We start from the raw sequence: 23,931 nt of genomic DNA on the forward strand, positions 1-23,931 counted from the left end.
CAGACTATCCAACTAGCATGTCGTTCTCTGTCCGACGGTGGGAGTATGTGCCCACATGTGTCTGCGTTTGTCTGTGTGTGTCTGTGCATATATCTGTGTGTGTACACGCATCGGGCCTCTGTGCGCAGACAGAAATGACATGCTGCCGTGCAAATAAGATAAATAACATGAGCTGTTCAGTTTGTTTAATAAAAGAACAAGGTGTAGACCTGTTCTATAGGAAAGGTTCTCTTAAATGGCTTCTGTTATTATCTGGTGCTATATAGAAATTAAAAAGAAATGAAATTGACTTGACCTGATATAATGATAGGGGAAACACTGAACTGATTCTTAAATATGGTGAATGTTGGATAATTAGGATATATATTTTTTACTCATCTCTGGTATTTTCAGAGTGTTAAAAGTAGAAAAATCCTCAACAATGTGAACGAACCGAACCGAAAACCGTGACCTCAGAACCGTGATACAAACCGAACCGTGGATTTAGTGAACCGTTCCACCCCTAGTAATAATGATAATAATCTGTTCATAAAAGACAAAATAAATATAAAATTTGCATGGTTTGTGAGTGTGAACCACAATTATGGCTTATTCGATTTTTTTTTAATCAGAAACATCCATCCATCCATCGTCAATCGCTTATCCGGGGCCGGGTCGCAGGGGCAGCAGTCTAAGCAGGGACACCCTCTCACCAGTCACTTCCCCTAGCTCCTCTGGGTGAATCCCAAGGCGTTCCCAGGCCAGCCGAGAGACATAGTCTCTCCACCCCGTCTGGGTCTTCCCCGGGGGCTCCTCCCAGTGGGACATGCCCGCAACACCTCCCCAAGGAGGCGTCCAGGAGGCATCCGAACCAGATGCCCAAGCCACTTCAGCTGGCTCCTCTCGATGTGGAGAAGCAGCAGCTCTACTCCGAGCTCCTCTCGGGTGACTGAGCTTCTCACCCTATCTCTAAGGGAGCACCCAGCCACCCTTCGAAGGAAACTAATTTCGGCCGCCTGTATTCGCAATCGCATTCTTTTGGACTCTTCCACGGACCGCCACCTTATCGTGGTGGAGGGGTTTGAGTGCCCAGATGATCCTAGGAGCTATGTTGTCGGGGGCTTAAATAAGGGCTTCAGCCCCCCTAAAATAGGGCTTCAGCCCCCCTAAAATAATCCAAAGCCCCCCTATAATTTGCGGCAATATTTTATTTATTATTATTATCTTGATTATTTCGGAGTTGACCACGTCGTATACGACATGAGAGCATATGTCTTACAAAGTCGCTCATACATTAGGAAAGTAATAGCTAGAGACGTTCTGTTTCTTTCCTCGAAAAGAGGACACTTCAGGCATGTCTGTGTGATGTAGACTGGCTGTATTATTCTACGGGCAAGTCAGTGTCCAATCGGACCATCGAGCGACATCACTAGGGGCTCAAATATCCAATTGTAGAGCCTTGTGCCTCTGACGTGGTGAATCAAAGATGTCTTCTGAAGACAAGAGAAGTATCTCCACTAACTAGCTGAGTCGTCTACACATCTGAAAAGCGGCTCTGAACGCAATAATAGACGCGTAGCGGACTGTTATCTCAGCCGGAAGGTGCATTGTTCTGCATACCCCTGTTATACACTGTTATTTCTTACTGGAAACGTTTATTTGACTTATTAGCGGTGCTATGTTTTGTTACGCTAACCCGGAAGTTACGTCGAAGACGTTCCGGATGAACAGGGGAGCTCGCTCTCAGACGCTCACAGTAAACAGCACTTATTTCATGTAGCGCAGCTTCATTTTTCAACTTTTGCCACACAACTATTGCAGGGACAAAAGAGACATTTACAGCGCGACTATTTCTGAAATTATAACAAAAGATTATAGACTGAGATGCTGTTTCAGAGTCACTGGCAGAAGATTTTTCCACAGATGAACAGCTGGATTGATGGGTGCAATATTCACACACCACACTATTAAATTACTTATCTGTTCTTTTGATGCACTATGTACAGTTTTCTACAAACCACTTCTACCTCCAATCATCTGTGCAGTAATTGTTAATCTGTAAACCGTTTTTTGATTGTATTGCATAATATTGATAGTTTATTTTATTATGTATATAGCTTTTCTTATCTTCTCTTTTGCTTTCTGTAACTGTGCTGTTGCAAAAACGCAATTTGCCCATTGTGGGACAAATCTGTGGGAAATTACCTGGAGCATCTGGAACCATCTGAAAAATAATATATATAATGACAATAAGAAATGAAGTAATCATAATGTGTAAATATGTATTTTGTTATACTTATTTGTGTTTCTTACATTTATTTTATAGAGAAAAGTGTCCAAGTCGCAAATCACCTGGAGAGGCATGATTGGGAGGAACGGCCTCCCTGATCTGAACCCGAGTGGTGTCTTGTTATTGGACTTCTGTGCTGGGCATGGTTTGTCCATAACGAACACCATGTTCGAGCACAAGGTGTCCATCGGTGTACCTGGCACAGGACAACCTAGGCCAGAGGTCAATGATCGATTTTGTAATTGTGTCATCTGATCTTCGACCGTGTGTTTTGGACACCAGGGTAAAGAGAGGGGCTGAGCTGTCAACTGGTCACTACCTGGTGGTGAGTTGGATCCGTTGGCGGGGGAAGAGGCTGGACAGGCCCGGCAGGCCCAAACATACTGTGCGGGTCTGTTGGGATCATTTGGCCGAACCCTCTGCTAGGGAGATCTTCAACTCCCACCTCCGGGAGAGCTTCACCCAGATTCCGAGGGAGGTTGGGGACATTGAGTCGGAGTGGACCATGTTCTCCACCTCCATTGTTGATGCGGCTGTCCAAAGCTGTGGCCACAAAGCCTCCGGTGCCTGTTGCGGCGGCAATCCCTGGACCCGGTGGTGGAGGTCAGGGATGCTGTCAAGCTGAAGAAGGAGCCTGGTTGGCTTGTGGGGCTCCTGAAGCAGCTGATAGGTATCGGCAGACCAAGTGTGCTGCAGCGAGAGCAGTTGTAGAGGCAAAAACTTGGGCCTGGGAGGAGTTCAGGGAGGCCATGGAGGAGGTCTATCGGTCAACCCCAAAGAGATTCTGGCAAACCGTCCGGCGTCTCAGGAGGGGGAAGCAGTACTCTGCCAACACTGTATTCAGTGGAGGTGGGGACTGTTGACCTCGACGGAGGAAAGAGTACTTTGAGGGTCTTCTCAATCCCATCAACACTAATCAGAAACAATGAGAGGAATTTTCAGTATGTGCAGCACTATAAGCCAGAAAATGAAACATCAGACAGCTCAGAATTCTTCTGTCCAGCCAAATAGGCGCATGAAGCTTGAGCTTCATCAACTCAGTCAACCTCTGTAACCAGGCATGGTGACAGAAGTTTCACCAAAGAGAACATCACAGTTCAGCTTATTGTCTTTTTGCTGCGTTATGCTGGCGACACTTGTGATTGTGACTACAACCCAGCTCCTGATCTAGATCTAGGAACAACGGCAAATCCACTGATGTTTATGTAGCCTACATTTCATGTAGACATGAAATGATACAAATAAGGGTTAGCCTGATGAGAGGAAACAAGACCAGAAAACCAGAAAAAAGCCCTTCCAGGATCAACCTACCTACTTTATAACCTACATCCTAATAATTTGTAGATATCAAAGTCCTCCTTAAAACAGTTAACAAGCACCTCCTGCTGGTCTAGTTTTAGATCCTGAGTACTTCTATTCTATAATTGTTATTTTAATACACATTTTATTTCTCCAAAACATACTGTGTGTCCTGTTTTTTGTCAAACAGACTGCTATGTCTCCTTTTAAAACACAATGTTGCTGCCATAAAGTCTTTTAATGAGTCTTGACTATCTCAGAATCAGAATCGAGTTTATTGCCATGTAAGTGAGGAAACACATTACTAGGAATATGCCTTAGTGTCTAGTACAAGAGTGCACTAAAAGCACCAGGGCGACCGTTCAAGGCACCCTTTTGGCTCTCGAAAATAAATTTGCAGATTGCGATACATACAAACAATACAATCACATAATACATTGACACTTGATTACAGTACACGTGATAACGTGATGGAATTTTTTCATGGATACAGAGGATGGGGGAAGAAAACAACAAATACTGAGGCAGACGAGAAGGAAGGGAGGGATCTGTAGAGGAGTTGGCTGTTTTTTTATCTCTTTGCTCCCCCTGCCAGATTAATGCTGCTACAGCATGAGGCAAAAAAGCTTTCAGTAAAACTCATCTTGTTTTATGACGATCTTTGTTTTCGCAGACTTCATCTTCATTGTAGTGCTGTCCGCCTCTATCGCTCAGCTGACACAGAGCAACAAACCAATACCATCACCTGTGGTCAGCTGCATATTTAGTCCTTTCACTGCCATCGTTACCGTTTCTACTCTTCAGCTTTGTTTAGCTAAAACTTGGTTGTTTTGCGGGAAGCTAATATGAACTCCCTCGTGTTTGTGAAAGTCCTGTCCTCCTTGTGTTTTCCCTGGTTTTACTTCCTGTGGTTTCCCACCTTCTGTGATTACCTACCCTGCCCTGATTGTCTTCACCTGTGCCTTGTCACCCTTGTCTACATAAGTCCTGTGCTCCCTTTGTTCTTATCAGATCATCTACCTGTTTACCCTGGTGTCGTGTCCTCCATGTTCCTCCTGGTTCCTGAGTCCTCCTGTGTCTTCCCCTCCTCTCCACCCTTAAGATTATTCTTATTGTTTGGTTAGTGTTTGCTCTTCTTATTTTGTTTTTATTTTGGATTTTGTCTTTGCCTTTTGGTTTTGGAGATTGGAGTTTGGCTTTTGTTTAATAAATTCCTACCACATACTAATACTGCTTTTGCACAGTGGCTACTGGAAACTGGAAACTTTGGAAAACCTTTATGGTCTTTCCCTTCTTGTAAGCATCAACAGTATGCAGCCAGAGGTCCTCACTATGTTCACTGGTCTTAGACCACCAGGTATTTTGAAAAACTGAGACTTTGCTCTTCGTTTGTGCCTTTCATTTACACATAAATGGAGTTTTCAAAAACTCTTTCTAAAAAGAGTTCTGAAAGTGGAGATTTTGGAAAATGCTGTATTCGCATTTCAATGTGAACTGAGAAAAACTGAGAAAAACACAGTTTGCAGCAGTCTGCATGTCAGTTTGTGCGAACTGACATGCATTTTGGAAAATGCTGTATTCGCATTTCAATGTGAACTGACAAAAACTGAGAAAAACACAGTTTGCGGCAGTCTGCATGTCAGTTTGTGCGAACTTTTTTTGTGTAGTACGGCTGCCAGAGTAGGCTGTAGCATTTGCATTTCTGTTGGTGTAAGCACTTTTTACATGTTTGCATTTGCAGGTCTCCAGGTTCAGCAAGTTTGGAACAACTTCTCACACAAAGAGCCAGATTGTGTCGATGAGGCTTCTGATTGGCTTGCATGGCTTTCTCCTTCTGCCTACACTGCTATTCACAGGCCTGGCGTAGTTATGATCACTCTTGGGAGCGTATTTATGCTGCTTAAAATGATGATGTGTGCATGATGTTATTTTGGAAAACGGTGGAAGGGAATATTTGTTTTTCAAAACAAATATGTGTAAACAGGGTCTTAGTTAAGACTTGCAATTGGAAAAAAAGACTAATTTGTCCCTGCCTCTCAAGTTATGGTTGATTCAAATATCCTAGAACAGATTATAATGATGCAGAAGATTGCATATTCTGAAAATTGTGCAGTACGATCAAGTGTATGAATAATTTTGGACATGGAAAATTTTGTCAAAATGGAAAATGGGGGGGAAAAAATAAACCATGAGACGTTTTTTAATAGTTTCTTCACCACAATGTTTTACAATCTTTTGTCACTTTGAACCAGAACAGGTTCTTTAACTGAGCAGAAATTCACTTTCACTCAAAATTTGGCCAGGATATGAATATGTTTGTGTTATAAGTAAAGAATCAAGAATCTTTATTGTCATTATGCAAGGCACAATGAAATTTTGTTTAGCAGCTCTTGGCTTAAGGCACGTCATGGCCCCTGAGGTCCTTAGGAGGGGAGTGAGTGATGTTCTCCTCAGAGCCGTATTGAGTGTGATTTTGTGTATGCAAATGGCTGCACCGTCGGCACACTGCCCTAGTTCCTAGGATTCATAGAAGTAGAATGGGAGGACGAGCTTTCAGCTATCAGGCACCGCTATTATGGAACCAGTTACCAATCTGGGTCCGAGAGGCAGACACTGCCTCCACCTTTAAGACTAGACTTAAAACTTTTCTGTTTAGTAAGGCGTACAGTTAGCCTTAGACCTAGTGTGTAGCACAGCTATGCTGCTCTAGGCCTACATTGTCGGGGGGCACAAACATGATCCACTGAGCAATTTCCCTCTCACCCTCTAACCTCTCCTTTTCTCTCCTTAGTCTGGCTCACACTGGTCTCAAGACCTGGATGCTGACCTGCAGTCCGGCCCGTGAAGTCTCTCTTGCGCTACGTTGTCGGGTGGCACAAACACGATCCTCTGAGCACCCTCTGACCTCTCCTCCACTCTCCTTAGTCTGGATCATACTGGGTAATATCGTCTCATAATCTGTGTTTACTGTCTTCCTTGTAGTTCTGTGCCTCGCTCTCGCTCTCTCTCTTTGCAGGTCTCAAGACCTGCATGCTGACCTGCAGTCTGGTCCCTGATCTCTCCTGTGCTCATCGACTTCACTAGCCCCTGCTGCTCATCCTTGCTATCAAATTACTATTCCTACTTATGGACTGACGATATATATAGATATCCATTACAATATAATCACTGTTTCATCTTGCTGTCATGTTTGCTCTGTACTGTATCATGTTTGTATCATGTTTGCTCCTATCTCTCGCTCTCGCTCTCTCTCTCTCTCTCTCTCTCCTTCATCCTCTCTCTCCTCTCTCTCTCTCTCTCCTCTCTCTCTCTCCTTCATCCTCTCTCTCTCTCTCTCTCCCTCTCTCTCTCTCTCTGACTAGCGGCAGGACTGGTTCCCCCTTAAGTTGACGGGTCCTGCTCAAGGTTTCTTCCTCTTAAAGGGAGTTTTTCCTTGCCACAGTGCTCTTAGGGGGGTTCCTGTGAAGCGCTTTGAGACAATGTCTGATTGTAATATGCGCTATATAAATAAAACTGAATTGAATTGAATTGAATTGATTGGTTCGTCTGGGAGAGCATGGACCAATGCAACACGAGTGTCGACGAGGCCTCATATAAAAGGACCCGCGAGACTTTGCGTCGTGGGGAGAATTTGTTAGTGACTTGGTTTGTGTAGGGTGTGTTGGTTGTTCTCCCCCGTGCCGTGTGTGAATTGTGAAAGAAAAGAATAAGATTTGATCTGTGGAACCTGTGTTAGACTTAGCCTTGCTGTGCTGTCTTCTATTGTGTGAGTGAGTCGCTCTGTGGAGTAGTTTTCAGTTTGTTTGTGCCTTGTGTATGTTTCGCTCTGTTAGAGTAGATTTTTGTTTGTTGTATAGTTGTGATAATCCCTCGAGTTGGATAGTTTTGTGTTCTCCTTAGATTGCCCTGTTTTCTAATGTTAATTCCCCAGCAGGGTTCCTGCTTGATTTTCTTTTCACAACTTTTGTAGTTTTATTTTCTTGGTTGTGAGGTTTTGATTTAAAACCTGTTTTTTTTTTTGTATTGCACCACAACCGTGAGTAAAAACATGCATACCATTGAGTTCCGTCTGCCAGTGGTTTTATTTTTCCTTAATAATTCAAAGTAATCCACTGCTTTAGTGCACGTCCTCCCTAATCGCCCTAGCCGAGCTGTGGACGTGACAGCACACATGGAATGAAAAAAAAGGCAAAATATATCTAAATAAATATAAAATAGAATGAAGAATAAAAGCAGTAAAACTAACAGTGCAAATTAACTTGCAATTAATTAATTAATTAAAATGAACCAGTATGAATATATTGCAGCATATTAATGTTCAAAAGTACAGTCTGTCTGTGTACAGACTTATTGCTCAGTCTTTGGGTGGGTGGGATGTGTATGGGAAAGTGGGGTGATGGATTTCACAGCTCTGGGGAAGAAGCTGTGTCTCTGTTGGTGTGAGTTATTATGCTCCTGTACCTCTGTCCAGAAGTACATCCTCACTTCCAGGATTTATTTCCTCTACATAAGTGACACAGTTACATGAGGCAAGAGTTACAAGAGACAGACGAAACTTTTAAACAGTTTTTTTCACATTTTGAAGTCTGCAGGTTTCCTCTGAAGTTTTAATCATGAGAGACTCAGCAAACTGAATGAGAAAAGATTTATTAATTCGTTTTATATTTATATAGTGCATTTTACAAAGATGTTATCTCAAAGCTGGATCAGAAGACCCCCCTGGTCTAGACCTGGAGGTGGTGGAGAAGCTAGAGAGCAGGAGAGAGGAGGCCTTGAACTGGTGTGAATCTGGTGGTGCTTGGGGTGGAGGAGGTTTGCCGGAGATGATCAGAAGACAGCTGGAGAAGAGACGAAAGGCTTTTACATTTCTTGCTAAGCTGTGATTTCGCAGGAGAGGGACAGATCGACAGCTGATTGGTGAGGGAGGTGCTCTCTATTAAACATCTGACTAAGTGAGAGGTAGGAGAGAGGGAGAGCAGTAAGTAAGGGATAGAAGGAGAGAGATTAGGGGAGCAGATAGGGGTGAGTGGTGGCTGATGTGAAACAGAGTTACATTTGTTTCAACAAAGTCATCTCCAAAGATAATTATTGGTTTCAGAGCACTCAGGATCAGAGTGTCCACGTCATCATCCAGTTCAGTTTCATGGCTGTAGTTCTTCACTGGAAAGACTGTACTTCATTGGGATTCCTACTGCTGAGCTGAATTCTTTCATCTGCATGTAAACAAAATGATACTTAGAGCTTTGAATCTAATATATAATTTTTTTGGTAATAAAATTAAATAATTTACTTTCTGTAAATGTCAGATACTGACCTTGTCCTGCAGATGTGTGCTCAAGTTCACAATCTTCAGGTCTTTTTTTCTGTCACAGGACAGGCTTCATCATCATTGGTCATTATTGCCATTTGGGGAAGCCCTGCAGACACAGACACATAAATGATGATGAAATTATTATTTGTGATTGATTTGATTTAATAACTAAAGAATTGCAGCCAATTCACAACTAAAGATATTACGGGCCAGTTTGTCCTGCTGCTGTAACAACTACATTGCTTCTTGGGGATCAATAAAGTCTTTTATCTTGAACCAACTTTTGTTTTCTGTTTGATCAGGTCTTGGAATCAATTACAGTTTGGATTAACATAGTCATCTGCAACAAGCTTCTGCACCATTATCTTACACAATTTACCACAATGATGACTCCTCCTAAAATGCAGGAAGATGCTTAGTTTCATAAACACCAGCTGATCCAAAATTCAACCACGACTGTGGTTTGTCTGGTGAGTGCAGACTGGAATTGTGAAGAAATACAAAAAAGAAGTTTGAAAACATCCTGACAGGAACTCTTACCCAGGTCTCTCTGACACTGCAGAACTGAATCCTTAATTTCTACTGCATTGGCAGATAAAACACAAATTAGAACATATACTTGATCACCATTGGACAGTGGATTGTTTTCTTTGAACTGGAAAACAGTGAAAACACATTCACAATGGTTGCTGCTCACTGTTCTGCTCCATGAGGAAGGACATGAAAAACGGTGAAAAACACATTTTAACATAAACGGTGTGAAAGCAGCTGCTCACTGAACTATTAAAGAAACACCTCAATTAGTTTTTTTCTGATAGAAGTTTGTAGTTTTGGGGTTCTGAGGATTTTCACCATTGTGCTTTGTTTTATAACAGCAAAAAATGGCAATTAGCTGATCCAATCCTTATGTTTACAGACTAGAATAGAATAGAATATACTTTATTAATCCCTTTGGGAAGGTCCCTCCGGGAAATTCGGGTACCAGCAGCAGTACAACACCAGAGGGATTATTTACAAACATTGCACACCAGCATAGATGGTAATGGAATATGGTACAGCAAAAATAAAAGATGAATTATATACAAACACTGCACACCAGCATAGTTATATGTATATATACAGACAATGGTAGAATGTTAGACAAAGGTAGAACCTCAGACAGAAAGAATCTTTAGTTTTAATAAAATGCCACATGTACCTTGTAACCCTCCTTCATGACCATATCTTTTTTAATGTCTCTTTTTTAATATCTTTCATACAACTCTTTTTATAAATTGCTTTTTTGCATCAAAATGGGTTGACGGCTTTAATCTCATTGTACCATACTTGTGTATAGTGACAATAAAAGTCATTCTATTCTATTCTTCTATTCTATTCTAATAATCAAAATAGTCCCAACAACTGGCTGTGGAGAGATTTCATAGAGAGAATAGGTATGTCTGGGCTAGGAGTTGCTTTCACTGTGGTAACTGAGGATGAACACTGATGAAACTCTGTGAATGGAGTTTGAGGGGTAGATGGAGGATGGTGTGCTAGGGGTGTGAAGCTACAGGCTGAATGGCTGCCTTCTCCCTAGCATGCAGTGGGAACTACTCTATCAGCCACTTGATTTTGTGCTGCAACATGTGCTCCTTGAGTCTATGGAGCTGTGTGAGCATGTGTTCAACATATTGTGTTTAATATCCTGGTAAATGTAATTTGTTTTTAGTTTACTGGGTGCTCCATCAATGGCATTCATTAGTTTTGGATTGAAGGACCAGGTTTGTTTTCACTTAACAAAGAAAACATCCAATGTACTGTAGCATTAGCATGAATAGAACATCTATCTATCGACCTCCCTATTAATTAAGCCATAATATTTGTAAAACAGGTCACGATGCTTCTGTTCCTGTTTGTAGTCCATGCTCCATAGACTGTGCGCCTGTGTTTGTTTCTGTTTGAATAATTCTGGGCAAATTTTGGGCAGCAGTGGCTCAGTCATATAGCAGGGTTGTCCAATAACTGGAAGGTTGGTGGTTCAATCCCAATGCCTCCCTAGTCACTGTTGTGTGTCCTTGGGCAAGGCACTTTACCCGCATAGCCTCCAGTGTACTCACTGGTGTATGGTGCTCTTTGCTGGGCTTAAGCAATTTCCCCATTGTGGGACTAATAAAGGTTTTAAAGGTGTTAAAGGTTGACTTTATCATCATTATTCATTCTGAATGTCTCCTTTGTCCATGAAAATTCTCCTCAGTTTGACCTTCTATAAACCTTATGGAAGAATGAGCAAATAAAACAAAAGCTATCCTGCTATGTCAGACCATTTTACTTTTGTTTTCAGTTTGGTATTAATGGACTGCATTTGCATGGTTTGTGAGTGTGAACCACAATAATGTTTTATTATAGTTTTTAATGAGAGGAATCTTCAGTATGTGCAGCACTATAAGCCAGAAAATGAAACATCAGACAGCTCAGAGTTCGTCTGTCCGGCCCAATAGGAGCAGGGAGGTCCAGCTTCATCAACTCAGTCAGCCTCTGTAACCAGGCTTGGTGACAGAAGTTTCACCAAAACAGTAAGAGAACGTCACAGTTCAGCTTATTGTCTGTTTTCTGCATCTATGCTGGCGACACTTGTGATTGTGACTATAGCTCCTGATCCAGATGACAAAGTTCACAGATGTTTTCTCACTTCTTTTATTGAAGCTGTTTTGTTACACCTTCAGGCCGGTGCTCACCAGAAGAACAATGGCAAATCCACTGATATTTATGTAGCCAGGCACCCTCCTGCTATTGTCAGGGATTAGGTACACAGTTGCCAGAGGGACATGAAATGTTGGAACACAAATAAGGGTTAGCCTGATGAGAGGAAACAAGACCAGAAGACCAGAGCAAAGCCCTTACAGGACCAACCTTACCTAATTTACAACCTTATAATAATTTGTATTTCCAGTCCTCCTTAAAATAGTTAACAGGCGCCTCCTGCTGGTCTAGTTTTAGACCCTCAGTAAAGTACTTCTATATCCATATATCCATATATATCCATACACAAGCTGAATATCAGCTCCCCTCATCCTCACTTCCTGGATTTATTTCCTCTACATAAGTGACACAGTTACATGAGGCAAGAGTTACAAGAGACAGACGAAACTTTTACACAGTTGTTTCACATTTTCAAGTCTGCAGGTTTCCTCTGAAGTTTCAATCATGAGAGACTCAGCAAACTGAATGAGAAAAGATTTATTAATTCGAGTTATATTTATATAGTGCATTTTACAAAGATGTTATCTCAAAGCTGGATCAGAAGACCCCCCTGGTCTAGACCTGGTGGTGGTGGAGAAGCTAGAGAGCAAGAGAGAGGAGGCCTTGAACTGGTGTGAATCTGGTGGTGCTTGGGGTGGAGGAGGTTTGCCGGAGATGATCAGAAGACAGCTGGAGAAGAGACGAAAGGCTTTTAAATTTCTTGCTAAGCTGTGATTTCACAGGAGAGGGACAGATCGACAGCTGATTGGTGAGGGAGGTGCTCTCTATTAAACACCTGACTAAGTGAGAGGTAGGAGAGAGGGAGAGCAGTAAAGTAAGGGATAGAAGGAGAGAGATTAGGGGAGCAGATAGGGGTGAGTGGTGGCTGATGTGAAACAGAGTTACATTTGTTTCAACAAAGTCATCTCCAAAGATAATTATTGGTTTCAGAGCACTCAGGATCAGAGTGTCCACGTCATCATCCAGTTCAGTTTCATGGCTGTAGTTCTTCACTGGAAAGACTGTACTTCATTGGGATTCCTACTGCTGAGCTGAATTCTTTCATCTGCATGTAAACAAAATGATACTTAGAGCTTTGAATCTAATATAACTATTTTGGTAATCAAATTAAATAATTTACTTTCTGTAAATGTCAGATACTGACCTTGTCCTGCATGTGTGCTCAAGTTCACAATCTTCAGGTCTTTTTTTCTGTCACAGGACAAGCTTCATTATTGATTGATAGCTTGATTATTTGTGATTGATTTGATTTAATAACTAAAGAATTGCAGCCAATTCACAACTAAAGATATTAGGGGCTATTTCTGTTTGTCCTGCTGCTGTAACAACTACATTGCTTCTTGGGGATCAATAAAGTCTTTTATCTTGAACCAACTTTTGTTTTCTGTTTGATCAGGTCTAGGAATCAATTACAGTTTGGATTAACATAGTCATCTGCAACAAGCTTCTGCACCATTATCTTACACAATTTACCACAATGATGACTCTTCCTAAAATGCAGGAAGATGCTTAGTTTCATAAACACCAGCTGATCCAAAATTCAACCACGACTGTGGTTTGTCTGGTGAGTGCAGACTGGAATTGTGAAGAAATACAAAAAAGAAGTGTGAAAACATCCTGACAGGAACTCTTACCCAGGTCTCTCTGACACTGCAGAACTGAATCCTTAATTTCTACTGCATTGGCAGATAAAACACAAATTAGAACATATACTTGATCACCATTGGACAGTGGATTGTTTTCTTTGAACTGGAAAACAGTGAAAACACATTCACAATGGTTGCTGCTCACTGTTCTGCTCCATGAGGAAGGACATGGAAAACGGTGAAAAACACATTTTAACATAAACGGTGTGAAAGCAGCTACTCACTGAACTATTAAAGAAACACCTCAATTAGTTTTTTTCTGATAGAAGTTTGTAGTTTTGGGGTTCTGAGGATTTTCACCATTGTGCTTTGTTTTATAACAGCAAAAAATGGCAATTAGCTGATCCAATCCTTATGTTTACAGACTAGAATAGAATAGAATATACTTTATTAATCCCTTTGGGAAGGTCCCTCCGGGAAATTCGGGTACCAGCAGCAGTACAACACCAGAGGGATTATTTACAAACATTGCACACCAGCATAGATGGTAATGGAATATGGTACAGCAAAAATAAAAGATGAATTATATACAAACACTGCACACCAGCATAGTTATATGTATATATACAGACAATGGTATAATGTTAGACAATGGTAGAACCTCAGACAGAAAGAATCTTTATTTTTAATAAAATGCCACATGTACCTTGTAACCCTCCTTCATGACCATATCTTTTCTTATATCTCTTTTTTAATATCTTTCATACAACTCTTTTTATACATTGCTTTTTTGCATTGAAATGGGTTGACGGCTTTAATCTCATTGTACCATACTTGTGTATAGTGACAATAAAAGTCATTCTATTCTATTCTTCTATTCTATTCTAATAATCAAAATAGTCCCAACAACTGGCTGTGGAGAGATTTCATAGAGAGAATAGGTATGTCTGGGCTAGGAGTTGCTTTCACTGTGGTAACTGAGGATGAACACTGATGAAACTCTGTGAATGGAGTTTGAGGGGTAGATGGAGGATGGTGTGCTAGGGGTGTGAAGCTACAGGCTGAATGGCTGCCTTCTCCCTAGCATGCAGTGGGAACTACTCTATCAGCCACTTGATTTTGTGCTGCAACATGTGCTCCTTGAGTCTATGGAGCTGTGTGAGCATGTGTTCAACATATTGTGTTTAATATCCTGGTAAATGTAATTTGTTTTTAGTTTACTGGGTGCTCCATCAATGGCATTCATTAGTTTTGGATTGAAGGACCAGGTTTGTTTTCACTTAACAAAGAAAACATCCAATGTACTGTAGCATTAGCATGAATAGAACATCTATCTATCGACCTCCCTATTAATTAAGCCATAATATTTGTAAAACAGGTCACGATGCTTCTGTTCCTGTTTGTAGTCCATGCTCCATAGACTGTGCGCCTGTGTTTGTTTCTGTTTGAATAATTCTGGGCAAATTTTGGGCAGCAGTGGCTCAGTCATATAGCAGAGTTGTCCAATAACTGGAAGGTTGGTGGTTCAATCCCAATGCCTCCCTAGTCACTGTTGTGTGTCCTTGGGCAAGGCACTTTACCCGCATAGCCTCCAGTGTACTCACTGGTGTATGGTGCTCTTTGCTGGGCTTAAGCAATTTCCCCATTGTGGGACTAATAAAGGTTTTAAAGGTGTTAAAGGTTGACTTTATCATCATTATTCATTCTGAATGTCTCCTTTGTCCATGAAAATTCTCCTCAGTTTGACCTTCTATAAACCTTATGGAAGAATGAGCAAATAGAACAAAAGCTATCCTGCTATGTCAGACCATTTTACTTTTGTTTTCAGTTTGGTATTAATGGACTGCATTTGCATGGTTTGTGAGTGTGAACCACAATAATGTTTTATTATAGTTTTTAATGAGAGGAATCTTCAGTATGTGCAGCACTATAAGCCAGAAAATGAAACATCAGACAGCTCAGAGTTCGTCTGTCCGGCCCAATAGGAGCAGGGAGGTCCAGCTTCATCAACTCAGTCAGCCTCTGTAACCAGGCTTGGTGACAGAAGTTTCACCAAAACAGTAAGAGAACGTCACAGTTCAGCTTATTGTCTGTTTTCTGCATCTATGCTGGCGACACTTGTGATTGTGACTATAGCTCCTGATCCAGATGACAAAGTTCACAGATGTTTTCTCACTTCTTTTATTGAAGCTGTTTTGTTACACCTTCAGGCCGGTGCTCACCAGAAGAACAATGGCAAATCCACTGATATTTATGTAGCCAGGCACCCTCCTGCTATTGTCAGGGATTAGGTACACAGTTGCCAGAGGGACATGAAATGTTGGAACACAAATAAGGGTTAGCCTGATGAGAGGAAACAAGACCAGAAGACCAGAGCAAAGCCCTTACAGGACCAACCTTACCTAATTTACAACCTTATAATAATTTGTATTTCCAGTCCTCCTTAAAATAGTTAACAGGCGCCTCCTGCTGGTCTAGTTTTAGACCCTCAGTAAAGTACTTCTATATCCATATATCCATATATATCCATACACAAGCTGAATATCAGCTCCCCTCATCCTCACTTCCTGGATTTATTTCCTCTACATAAGTGACACAGTTACATGAGGCAAGAGTTACAAGAGACAGACGAAACTTTTACACAGTTGTTTCACATTTTCAAGTCTGCAGGTTTCCTCTGAAGTTTCAATCATGAGAGACTCAGCAAACTGAATGAGAAAAGATTTATTAATTCGAGTTATATTTATATAGTGCATTTTACAAAGATGTTATCTCAAAGCTGGATCAGAAGACCCCCCTGGTCTAGACCTGGTGGTGGTGGAGAAGCTAGAGAGCAAGAGAGAGGAGGCCTTGAACTGGTGTGAATCTGGTGGTGCTTGGGGTGGAGGAGGTTTGCCGGAGATGATCAGAAGACAGCTGGAGAAGAGACGAAAGGCTTTTACATTTCTTGCTAAGCTGTGATTTCACAGGAGAGGGACAGATCGACAGCTGATTGGTGAGGGAGGTGCTCTCTATTAAACACCTGACTAAGTGAGAGGTAGGAGAGAGGGAGAGCAGTAAAGTAAGGGATAGAAGGAGAGAGATTAGGGGAGCAGATAGGGGTGAGTGGTGGCTGATGTGAAACAGAGTTACATTTGTTTCAACAAAGTCATCTCCAAAGATAATTATTGGTTTCAGAGCACTCAGGATCAGAGTGTCCACGTCATCATCCAGTTCAGTTTCATGGCTGTAGTTCTTCACTGGAAAGACTGTACTTCATTGGGATTCCTACTGCTGAGCTGAATTCTTTCATCTGCATGTAAACAAAATGATACTTAGAGCTTTGAATCTAATATAACTATTTTGGTAATCAAATTAAATAATTTACTTTCTGTAAATGTCAGATACTGACCTTGTCCTGCATGTGTGCTCAAGTTCACAATCTTCAGGTCTTTTTTTCTGTCACAGGACAAGCTTCATCATCATTGGTCATTATTGCCATTTGGGGAATCCCTGCAGACACAGACACATAAATGATGATGAAATGATTATTTGTGATTGATTTGATTTAATAACTAAAGAATTGCAGCCAATTCACAACTAAAGATATTAGGGGCTATTTCTGTTTGTCCTGCTGCTGTAACAACTACATTGCTTCTTGGGGATCAATAAAGTCTTTTATCTTGAACCAACTTTTGTTTTCTGTTTGATCAGGTCTAGGAATCAATTACAGTTTGGATTAACATAGTCATCTGCAACAAGCTTCTGCACTATTATCTTACACAATTTACCACAATGATGACTCCTCCTAAAATGCAGGAAGATGCTTAGTTTCATAAACACCAGCTGATCCAAAATTCAACCACGACTGTGGTTTGTCTGGTGAGTGCAGACAGGAATTGTGAAGAAATACAAAAAAGAAGTGTGAAAACATCCTGACAGGAACTCTTACCCAGGTCTCTCTGACACTGCAGAACTGAATCCTTAATTTCTACTGCATTGGCAGATAAAACACAAATTAGAACATATACTTGATCACCATTGGACAGTGGATTGTTTTCTTTGAACTGGAAAACAGTGAAAACACATTCACAATGGTTGCTGCTCACTGTTCTGCTCCATGAGGAAGGACATGGAAAACTTTGAAAAACACATTTTAACATAAACGGTGTGAAAGCAGCTGCTCACTGAACTATTAAAGAAACACCTCAATTAGTTTTTTTCTAAAAGAAGTTTGTAGTTTTGGGGTTCTGAGGATTTTCACCATTGTGCTTTGTTTTATAACAGCAAAAAATGGCAATTAGCTGATCCAATCCTTATGTTTACAGACTAGAATAGAATAGAATATACTTTATTAATCCCTTTGGGAAGGTCCCTCCGGGAAATTTGGGTACCAGCAGCAGTACAACACCAGAGGGATTATTTACAAACATTGCACACCAGCATTGATGGTAATGGAATATGGTACAGCAAAAATAAAAGATGAATTATATACAAACACTGCACACCAGCATAGTTATATGTATATATACAGACAATGGTATAATGTTAGACAATGGTAGAACCTCAGACAGAAAGAATCTTTAGTTTTAATAAAATGCCACATGTACCTTGTAACCCTCCTTCATGACCATATCTTTTTTAATGTCTCTTTTTTAATATCTTTCATACAACTCTTTTTATAAATTGCTTTTTTGCATTGAAATGGGTTGACGGCTTTAATCTCATTGTACCATACTTGTGTATAGTGACAATAAAAGTCATTCTATTCTATTCTTCTATTCTATTCTAATAACCAAAATAGTCCCAACAACTGGCTGTGGAGAGATTTCATAGAGAGAATAGGTATGTCTGGGCTAGGAGTTGCTTTCACTGTGGTAACTGCGGATGAACACTGATGAAAGTCTGTGAATGGAGTTTGAGGGGTAGATGGAGGATGGTGTGCTAGGGGGGTGAAACTACAGGCTGAATGGCTGCCTCCTCCCTAGCATGCAGATGGAACTGCTCTATCAGCCACTTGATTTTGTGCTGCAACATGTGCTCCTTGAGTCTATAGAGCTGTGTGAGCATGTGTTCAACATACTGTGTTTAATATCCTGGAAAATGTAATTTGCGATTGTTTTTAGTTTCCTGGGTGCTCCATCCATGGCATTCATTAGTTTTGGATTGAAGGACCAGGTTTGTTTTCACTGAACAAAGAAAACATCCAATGTACTGTAGCATTAGCATGAATAGAACATCTATCGACCTCCCTATTAATCTAAAATTAATAAGGTTTTCAACAGGAATTCAATATGAATTCAGAAAAAAGTCTGACGTCAACAATCAGTGGAGCTCGGAAATCTGCAACACCTCTTCCACAGTTAACTCAGGATCAGGGTGTCCATGTCATCATCCAGGTCAAGTTCATGGCTGTAGTTCTTCACTGGAAACTTTTGTTTTCTGTTTGATCAGGTTTAGGAAAAAAACACAGTCTGAGATAGATGACAGATATTTTCTGGTGAGTACCTGATATAATTGTGAACAAATTCAAAAAAGGAGTGTGAAAACATCCTGACAAGCAGACCAAGAGTTTAAATTAATGCAACTGGACTCATGGATTTTTTTTTCTGAAGATGTTTCGCCACTTCCCCGACTGTCTCAGGTAGAACTGAGGAAGCAATGAGTCCAGTGTATTTGATTTAAACATGACCTGGATGAATGAGAGCATCCACAACATCCTGACAAGATCTCTTACCCAGGTCACTGGCTGTCTCTCTGACACAGCTCATCTTCTGCAGAATGGACGGTGTAATTGTTGACATGGCAGATAAAACACAAACCAGAACATGTCCTTTGTCATCTTCAGAGGGTGCTGGGTTGTAGAACCGATTATCTTCTGACAGCGAAAATACTGGGTTGAAAAGGGAGGTAAGGGGTGTTGGCAAAGGTCAAACAGAAAGCATACAACACACCAGGTTACACACAAGGTAAGGAGATGACAGGTTAGTGAGACAGAGAGGTGATTACAGATAGAGGTGCTAACAAGTGAGGAGAGTGTACTGAGAAGATGGAAGGAGTATGGATTGGAAAGGATGACATGAGAACTTTGAGTATCTTGATCACTGGAAGTCACTGTGATCAAACATTATTAGTTTGATTCAGCAAAAATTATGTTATCTGATCCTTATGTTTATGCAGACAGTGGTAGAAACAGAGACCAAAATAATCTTTAGTGCCTAACACTTCCTGTATGTTTCATCTGGATTTCTCATCCATCTAAACAAGATTTTTAATGATGTTAAAAATGTCAGCTGTGAAGTGTGTTATAAGTCTGTCTGATTAAATAAAATGACAGATGTACCTTGTAACCCTCGCTCACGTGTCCCTTCATGGCCAGTTCGATGTCTTTAAGAGAAATGCCACTGTCATAAAAAAGAATCATGTATGAAAGCACATGGTGACACATTTTTACCCTTTTTGTGTCTACATGCATGTGGTGTCACAGGCAAACCCCAAGTGACAAATAAAAACATATAAACTCACCCCCAGGGTACCTTCCTCCATGGCTCATCAAGAACTGAGGAGAATTTTATAGAAAACAAGAGACACAGAATGAATAATGATGGAAATAAGTTTGAATAATGTTCAGAAACAGATCTACATCAAAACTGAGTGCACATAAACAAAAGAATGTCTCTTTACAATTTACATATTCATTGATACATTTCCATTAACATTGATCTATCTAGTGCATCTAGTGCAGTTGTATTACTTCATTTAGTTATGACCTCTTTTCTGATGTGAATTATTTTATTTCAATAAGAAGGTGGCTCATACTCATTTGCACATGAGCCAAAATGTCCATAATAAATGTAAAGGTTTAAATTCAATATAATGTGTTTAGAAACACATTGAGAAAACTGCAGCACATAAAGAAGACATCTTGATCAATTTGACAACACAAGGGAGATATTTATGGACCTTAGAAATAACGGACTTGGTTCTGACGTACTATGTCTGTCATGAAATTATATAATGTCTTGATTACACTATTTAAGTTTTTTGCATAATAATAGTGTCTAGATATTTTTATAGTCATAACATGCAAAAAACTCGAGTCACTTCCATCTTCGAACAACTGTCATTACTTGACAGCAGTCAGAGAGAACTGCAGAGAACCATCGAGTCATTTCCCTCTTCACATTAAATCACCAGTATTCCTGTATTCAACTGTATAACACTTTACACACACACACACACTTTACAGTCAGCTTTGAGTAATTTTGATTGATTAAATAAATGTACTTGTGTTGTGTAAAACCATCGGTATGTAGACCTTGTTTTTCATGACACAGTGTAAGGAGAGATAGCGAAGTTTTTGTGCTCGAGTTTGAGAATGAAGTGTTTCCACAAAGTGGGACTCTTGGGTTTATTGGGTACGGCATGAGAGTGCAGAGGCCAATACAGTGTTTCTGTATCAATATCAATGCATGATAACAGAATCTAGTAAAGCCAATAATCAAAGGGCATCTTTCAAAACAAAGAGGATGAGTAGATAACAGGGATATTTTCATTCAATACAGAAAAAAATGTAGACACAATGACACCAGCAGAGGGCAGCACAAGAGAGGAGCAGAACATAACACAAGACTTGAGCATACGGGGCTAAATAAAACACATCCGTCTGCTCTGTGTGAGAACTGAAGCGGAGACTGTGTATTGTGTATTTTGCCGACATGTCCAACAACCTTGTGTCACAGGATGTTTAGGTTTAAACTGTCAAACTGCACACTTTTGCTTTTGTACTTATATTTTATATTCCTAGAGGCTAGTATGCTGAGTGCATGTATTTTTCTGCTGTAATAGAAAAATGTCCCAGCTTGGGATGAATAAAATATTTCTATACTATTCTATTCTATTGTATTCTCATGTTTCGTGAGTGCAGGTGTTTTAAGTCTCTTTGCAACATAAATATCTTAAGGCACAGAAATCCTGCAAACAAAAGCCTGTATGACAGACTGGCCACAGTTGTGATCATTTCCGTTTCACAAACTTTAACATTTCAGATAAGTCTTTCTTTTAAGCTATAACCGAAGACATGTAGGCCACGCAGCTTTGACAGCGTGCACGACATCAACAGTCTTCTTTAAGTCCCTCCTTTTATCGCGCAAAATCGATAACCAAACCATTTCTAAGTCACGCGATAAAAGTGAAACTGTGAATAGAAAAGACATGAGATCATATAAAGACACAGTCACATAAAGCGAGCGCAGCTGATCAGTTCGTCGGTGAGTGTCACCTCAAATTTTTATTAAACTTTACGTGGTCGAAACAGACTTAAATAAAATCATTCTAATTCCTCGTCAATTTAGAATTGTATTGTTTTTATTGTAAATTTGTAATTTTTTGCATTACCAGCCTGATGCTGATGTGACATATGTTGTTAACGTCTTACTTTAATTCCAATACGTTTAAAGCTATTTGCATGGGAAATTACTGTTTGTATAAAAATATTATATTTATTTATATTATGCAAACACCCACGCAGTCACGTCCTGTTAGAAACAATCATGTAATGTAATCTATTGTTTCGTGCACACCGACACAAAATACTATGTGTGAGAGTAACGAGCATGTCTGTACAAAACGGCTAGAATGTTTGCGAAGAGTTTTTTTAATATATATTTCTGCATATATATCGTGACTGTCAAACATAATAGAATTAGCCTTATCTCAATAAGAACTATGCAAACGAGACACATCACCCAACAACAATGCATTGTGTGGACATGAGCCATTACATTTCTTTAAAAGACAAACTGTGATGTGGTGGTTTATACAGAGGTCTGTGCAGAAAACAACAGAACTTTGTGTCATGCATGTGTTAATAAATGTCTGTAAACTGTGTCTCCCATTAGAAGAAACAGCATCCACTCCTGTAGAGTTAAACTGAAGAGGTGAGTCTGCTGCTAATGTGCAGCGAATCTTTGATCTTTGAGTGTTAATATGAATATGAACACTAATGGTAACTATTCTTAATCATTTCACAGTGACCGACCTGTTGGGGTCATTGTCAGTTGTGATGTGTCTGCAAATAGTTAAGATTCACCCTGTTGTTACGGGTGACACACTTGGTGCTCATAAGACCATACTGGATAAATTAAAGGGAGGATGTACAGGGGTGCAGACATCATCCCTGCAGGACTGTGATGTCATCATTGTCTTCTGTCCAATCATATCCCGTACTGGCTCTGATGTGGAAGCAGTCAAGAGACATGCAGCAGGTAATGGAGAGAGACTAATCTGGATACATTTGCCTTTGTTTTAGACATTTCAAAGTCATTCCTCAGATATTTAATGTTAAATGAAGTGATGAATGTGGGGATGTACTGAGAGAGTAATCTGGAGTTTAAATGGGATCATGTTTGCAGCTGTATGTTCCTCTTTTTAATGTTATGCAATTGTCTCTCTGGCCTTTCAGTGTCATCCAACAATAAACCAGTCATTGTGGTGCTGATGCATTACACCATAGATGAGGAGTATGCAAGTGGAGGAAGGAAATGGTTTGAAGATCCAAGGTTTGTGTTGGAGGTTCCTGTTCTCATCCATGAGACTCAGAGAGGATTACTGCAATGTGAACTAAATCAACATTCTGTCAGAGAAATACGAGAAAAGTTACACAGACACAGTAAATATGCATGGACTGTATGCATTTTAGTGTCTTCATCTGTTGTTGTGGTCGGGTTGGTGGTTGTGTTTCTCAAGGTTTATTTGCCCAGCATTTGAAATCTCTTGGTCGTTTGGTATTTGGCCATTCCTTGATAAGTTGTCAATGGTTGCGTCTTTTGTGGGTATGTAAATATCTAAATATTCTGCTGCAGAGATTTACTCTGAACACAGAACACATACGTTGCTGACTGCTGCATCATACATGTGATTTCCTGCAGCATAATGTAGTGGACTTAAATGTCTGTTAAGACAAATCCCATTTTATCAGCTCATATTAAATCAAGAGCTTAAAACAACACTGGCTAACACTGGCTAAAGCTGTGATTCCAGCTTTCTTCATTAAAAGTCTGGACAATGTAACACAATGTAGTGTAATTCATTGTCATGTACTGTTTGCCTGTATAATCTCTGTGTTTCTTTCCAGACTTATATGTCTGATTTAGTTTGTATACTTCTCAAGGGACAATACAAAAAACTGAGAATAGGTCAGCTTCTAAATTAGCATTATCAGTGGAATCTGCCTGTTATAATGTTAATATCTGCAATAATAAATGGACAAAAACATGTTTTGATATTTATTTTTTTAATTAGTAATTTGTTTACATGTATTTAATATGAGCATTTTAATAATATTACTTGTGAAGTATATGATTTATGTTGCATCTGCTTGGAGAATTTAGAAAGGTAACATAACATAAACACCAGAATACTGTGAGCATCCTAGTAACTGTAAAAAAAATGACAAATGTTCATTTTTGGTCCTGCTATGAAGACTGAAGTCCGAAAGACAAAACATTTGCATAACATGGAAGTGCCACAAACCTTCATTTTTTTACTTCATATTCATATTGATTATTTCAATTACCTGAAAAATTTGACACCATATCAACTTTACATTATTAGACAGTAGTTGTACAGTTATTGGCAGCAGTACAGTTGCTACAACTTTTACAGCATAAAGCTGAAAGTCTGGTTGTCACGTTGATGCACAATTATTGGGCGCATGACCCAAACCCATTGTTTTCATAGCTCTGTGG

The 23,931-nt window shown here is 40.0% G+C and overlaps 2 protein-coding genes and 2 long non-coding RNA genes across 6 annotated transcripts in view; 1 reads left to right on the forward strand and 3 right to left on the reverse strand.

The window, feature by feature from the left end:
* Positions 1-23,931, reverse strand: part of LOC114426624 (uncharacterized protein DDB_G0283697-like) — a 403,048-nt gene that overhangs the window by 352,545 nt on the left and 26,572 nt on the right. The gene's annotated exons all lie outside the window — the stretch shown is intronic.
* The window catches only part of LOC114426641 (interferon-induced protein 44-like), a 128,374-nt gene that overhangs the window by 66,277 nt on the left and 38,166 nt on the right, over positions 1-23,931 (reverse strand). The window lies entirely within an intron of this gene.
* LOC114426678 (uncharacterized) lies at positions 8,311-13,267 on the reverse strand. 3 transcript variants are annotated; one of them, XR_003669377.1, is made up of 4 exons: positions 9,420-9,458; positions 8,883-8,985; positions 8,622-8,781; positions 8,347-8,406 (listed from the first exon to the last, which is right to left on the reverse strand). It is a non-coding gene; the product is annotated as an uncharacterized LOC114426678 (long non-coding RNA). The 3 variants fall into 3 exon arrangements; XR_003669378.1 differs by lacking the exon at positions 9,420-9,458 and adding an exon at positions 13,253-13,267 and having other exon boundaries at positions 8,311-8,781; XR_003669376.1 differs by having other exon boundaries at positions 8,311-8,781.
* Positions 21,361-23,459, forward strand: LOC114426672 (uncharacterized). Its single transcript, XR_003669371.1, has 4 exons — positions 21,361-21,453; positions 22,084-22,122; positions 22,216-22,449; positions 22,647-23,459. It is a non-coding gene; the product is annotated as an uncharacterized LOC114426672 (long non-coding RNA).

The sequence above is a fragment of the Parambassis ranga genome, chromosome 21 (genome assembly GCF_900634625.1).
Source record: "Parambassis ranga chromosome 21, fParRan2.1, whole genome shotgun sequence".
In the NCBI taxonomy this organism is placed as follows: domain Eukaryota; kingdom Metazoa; phylum Chordata; class Actinopteri; family Ambassidae; genus Parambassis; species Parambassis ranga.